This window comes from Elephas maximus, chromosome 16 (genome assembly GCF_024166365.1).
Source record: "Elephas maximus indicus isolate mEleMax1 chromosome 16, mEleMax1 primary haplotype, whole genome shotgun sequence".
Taxonomy (NCBI): domain Eukaryota; kingdom Metazoa; phylum Chordata; class Mammalia; order Proboscidea; family Elephantidae; genus Elephas; species Elephas maximus.
Genome location: NC_064834.1, coordinates 51,668,655 through 51,673,842, shown reverse-complemented (window position 1 = coordinate 51,673,842; position 5,188 = coordinate 51,668,655).

Below are 5,188 nucleotides of genomic sequence, written 5' to 3'. Positions count from 1 at the left end.
TGCCTGGAGTAGCACTTCAGAAAGGCTTTGCTCCTGCTCTCAAGTCAGCCGGAGCGTTCTTCCGGGTTTATTACCTGGGCCGTATTTAACTATAAACATAGTCGTAACAATGCAGTGTGGTCTCCGTCTCTTACGGGGTGAAGCCTCCTACCAGTTGCCGTTGAGTCAATGTCGAGTCGTGTGACCCCATGTGTGTCAGATTAGAGCTGCCCTCCACAGTTTTCACGTCTTGGACTTTTCAGAAGCAGATTGCCACGTCTTTCTTCAAGGCGCCTCTGGGTGGGATTGAACCGCCAACCTTCGGGCTAGTCGCCCAGCACTTAATCGCTTGGACCACCCCGGGACTTCTCTAGGCCCTCTCTAGGCCATCATTAAAATCAAAACTTACTGAAAATGGATGCAGTTACAAATATATCCAGTGGTGTTCAGTGAGGCTTTAAGATTCTAACCCAGTGCCCAGTGCCGTTGAGTCGACTAAGGTCTGCTCTAGGTCTGGAGACTCCACGCTAGGCCACACTGCACCCAGAGGCTGGTTCTGCTGGTGGGCCGCTCTGTATCCAGAGTCTGGCACGGAACCTGCGGCACAGGCGGTGCTCGATGAAGATTGCTGAATGAATGATGGAAATACTGAAATGACCCACCATTGATGTTGCTCCCATAGCAACACCAGGTGACCAATTCTTCTGAAATCCCAGAGGACCATTTCAATAGTGGCAAATAAGTTTCTTAATAAGAAAAGAATTTGACAAATGCAGTTACCTTGTCCCCCTGCTACCTACCCATCTTGTACATGGCACTTTAAACAATGTGCATCTTTGAAAACATTTTCTGGATGTTGTGTGTTTGCTTCCTAGGGCTGCTGTAACTAAGTACCACAAACTGGGTGGCTTATCAGAACAAAAATTCATTGTCTCACAGTTCCGGAGGCTGTAAGTCCAAATTCAGGATGTCAGCAGGGCCATGCCCTCTCCAAAGGCTCTAGGGGAAGACCTTCTCTTGTCTCTGCTGGCTTCTGGTGGCTCCTGTCAATCCTTAATGTTTCTTTGCTTGTAGCTCTGTCTGCCTCTGTTGTCATATGGTGTTCCTCCCTCTGTGTTTCTGCTCTGTGTCTCTTCTCCTTTTTTTATAAGGACATCACTCAAATTTCATTAGAATGCACCCTATCCCAGTATGGCCTCATGTTAACCAATAACATCATCAAGGAGTAAAGACCCTGTTTCCAAACAAGGCCATGTTCACAGGTACTCTTACGCATTGCGGTTGATTCTGACTCACAGCGACCCTATAGGACAGAGTACAACTGTCCCATAGGGTTTCCAAGGCTGTAATCTTGACAGAGGAAACCCTGGTGGTGTAGTGGTTAAGAGCTATGGCTGCTAACCAAAAGGTCGGCAGTTCAAATCCACCAGGTGTGCCTTGGAAACTGTATGGGGTTCTACTCTGTCTTACAGGGTTGCTATGAGTAGGAATCGACTTGATGGCAACAGGTAATCTTTACGAAGCAGACTGCCACATCTTTCTCCTGCAGAGCAGCTGGTGGATTTGAACCTCAAGGCTTTCAGTTGGCAGTTGAGTGCTTAACCGCTGCACCACCAGGACTCCTTATTCACAGATAACTGGGGGTTAAAACTGTAACACAATTCAATCCGTAACAACATGTAGGTGTAATCCAGGTGTCCTGTGGAATGGCTCTGTCCTGGCCCCGTGCCTGGCAGTATACAGCGCTTTCCACTTCACTAAGCTCCCCAGAATGACCCCATTTGTACTAAAAGTATTTATTGATCAAAAAAGATGTTACTAAGGATACAGTGTTGCTATGAGTCAGAATCCACTCCACCTCAACAGGTTTGGTTTGGTTTGTTTTTGTAGTCCTTCATCACACACCTCACAACTCACAAATTCATAAACCCCCACTGGGCAGGTTGGCGTTTCCCAGTTCTGTTTTCAGGGCTTGGTGGGGCTTCTCCCCTGTGTGCTCCCTTTCTGGACTCAGCCTCAGTTAATCAGGGTAGGCTCTAGTTTCTCCACCTGCCTCCCCCGGGCCTGTAATTAGCCCAGCCCTTTTTTTCTTACCACAGAAACCTGGTGGTGTAGTGGTTAAGTGCTACAGCTGTTAACCAAGTGGTTTGGCAGTTCGAATCTACCAGGTGCTCCTTGGAAACTCTATGAGGCTGTTCTACTCAGTCCTATAGGGTCACCATGAATCGGAATCAACTCGATGGCAACAAGTTTGGTGTTTTCTTACCACAGAGCAGTTTAGCTCCTTAACAAGCATCCCTACACCCATCAGAAAACACTAGGTGCTCTAGCTGTGACAACCTGCCCTCCTCAGCAGACCATTCAGGCTTAGGATTAACACATACATTAATTTTTCTGTTACTTGAGCAATCTCTCAGCCTGTGGTTAAAAGAGAAAGGAAAGATAAGTGTCTTCCCATTTAAAAACGGAGCAGGTCTCCTCACATGATTAATCCGTTCTTTACTTTTTTTGTTTTCTTTCTTCCCAATGTGAATCCAATATTCCTTTGTTCTTTTCTTGTTGTAAAGAAGCAGCTACCTGAGAGGGCTCTTCAATTCAGTGAAACTTTATGCCTGAGGTTTCCATATGCACTAGGAATTTTCCAGATTGTCTGAATATCATTTATTTTGTTTTCGTGTTTTCTGGTACATAGTCACTTAACAGAGCTGATGTTTGTAAAATATGGTCACAGTTCTTTCCCTGGCACAGCTGCAGACTTCCGTCCACCCACCCATTCATTTACTCAGGGGACATTTCTTGAATCCTTCCTTTCAATAAATGCAGACGATATTAAGGAGAATAAGATACAGTCCATGACTCAGGGTGGCCACAGTGAGTTGGAAGACAAACAGGTCATTACAATGCACCGTGATAATTGCTGTGATTCAGTAAATACTTGGTGGGAGGAGGTGCCAGTGGGTAGGGCCCTAATAGAGTCTTGGGAAGATCAGGAAAGGCATCCCAGAGCTGGTGAAGTCTACTGTGAGATGCAGTAAGGGAGAATAAAGAGGCATGAGCCAGGTTAAAAAAAAAAAAGGGGGGGGGGGGCAAATAATTAGGCTGCAAGTGCAAAGTCCTGGAGGCTTAAAGAGCATAGTTTATTCAGGAGAATGGCAGGAAATTCAGTATGGTTGGAACTGAGTGAGCTGTCGAAAGAGGAGGCCAGAGGGACCAGATCATGAAGAACCTTTGGACCATATTCAAGAGTCTGGACTTTATCACAAGAAAAACAAAGAGCCGTTGAAGTGTTCTACTGAGGGGAGTGGCAGGATCAGAGTGAGAACCATCACCCTGTCTGCAGCCTGAAGAGCTGGCTGGAGCAGGGGCTAGACGGAGCTGGGAAGTCAGTCCCACGGTCTGAGCCCAGGCACAGAGGCAGGGATGCCGAAACACCTGGCAACCCACGAGTTATTAAGTCCACCCTGGCTATCCAGAGTGCTTCCCATCATCTCCCTATGGCGTCACCACCCTCTTCAAGCCTCCCAGTAGCCTTTCTTCAGATCCCTCCTTCCTGCCACCCTGAGGGTTGTAAGCACTCAAGGAGATGAAGATTTTCAACCAAACCTTGAGTAAAACTCAAGTGGCAGGAGGTGATAACAAACACACAATGTTATCTGGGAAATACTGGGCCTGGCAATGACTATATGAAAATTTCTCACTGCAGACAAGGGCGGGAGAAGGGTGGGCAAGGTTGACAGGGCAAGAGTACAGTACTCCACATCAGGCCCAGCATTTTCCTGGTCGGTACCCTTTCTACCATCAGTATATTCTAGATCTAGGATTTTTTAAAAGGAACTCTTCTGCACAGAATGCCAGCCTGGATACGCGGTACTTCCTAAGGTGGTAGAACCTTGTAGGTAAGGGCACAAGTTTTGGGCTGACAGATCTGGGTTTTAGTCCTAGCTCTGCTCCTTATTTGCTATGTGACTTAGAGCAAGTTAACTTGCCTTCTTTGAGTCATAGTTACTCATCTGGGAAAAATGGAGATCATATCTACCTGACTTGGAGTTTGTGGGGATTAAGTCAGTAAATCATAGTCAGTAAGGAGGGGAAGGCAGCTCCTGCCTCAGACTGTCAGAGAACTGGCAGGCTGGGTGATCGTCAGCCAGCTGATGAGTCTGACAGGAACATGGAGGACTTAGGGTCACAGGGGAGATTGGAGGTTAGGCGCAATTTCCCCAAGAAGCTGAATCAAGGCACTCTGTTCTTTTTGGCTTTGTATGCCCAGCACTCAGGAAAGTGCCTGGCACAGAGAAGCACATTTGCTGAATGAATGACCTCCAGGATTATTTTCACATTATTTTTTTTGTTCTCTCCTGTTTCACTATTTTTTCTTCTTTTATCTATTATTAATAGTTTGAATACTTTTTTTTTTTTTTAAATCATAAACCGTGGTAGGGAGAATCCTAAGGTGACTCTCAATGACCTTTGTGTAATTCTCTTCTCTTGCAGGTGGGCGAAACCTGTGAATATGATGAGCCGGGCCAGATTAAGGCACATGAAGGCCCTAACCACTGGTTATCTGTGGCGCCCTCGCCTATACTCACTCATGGATTCAAACAGAACATGTGAGTTATATATACATATGTATACATACGTGTGTGTGTGTCTTAGCTATCCATGATGTAACTTCTTTTTAAATGAGACTATAGTATTAGTGGTTGAACGTGAAAGTGGCATATGCCATTTTAGTGAAATGAGGTGAACTGGATTATAAAATTTTTAGTGGATGTGGGGTACTAAGATTTTTGCTGTATACTACATTTTCTACAAAAAGAATATTCCACATATTCTACAGCAAAGAAAACAAGTCAGTGAACTTAGCTGTTTCAACAATCAATATAAAATTCTGTTGATCTCCCACAATGAAAAATTGACTTTCACTAATTTTGCTTTAAATGCCTCATACTTCACTTTTGATGCTGGTTTCATACTAAATGGTATAATTATAAATGAAAAGATGTCATAAAAGAAAATTTAGTGACCAGAAAACAAATATGGCAACAAATTACCATATTTTATTTTTGGATAGATCTTTCGTCTCTGACATGTTATAATTAAAACCATTTCTTTCTATTCTTTGCTCTTACAAGTTTGTCAGTGATTTCATCACAGTTAAGCTGCAGAACAATATCTACTTACATCATAATAAAGATAGCGAATCTATTTT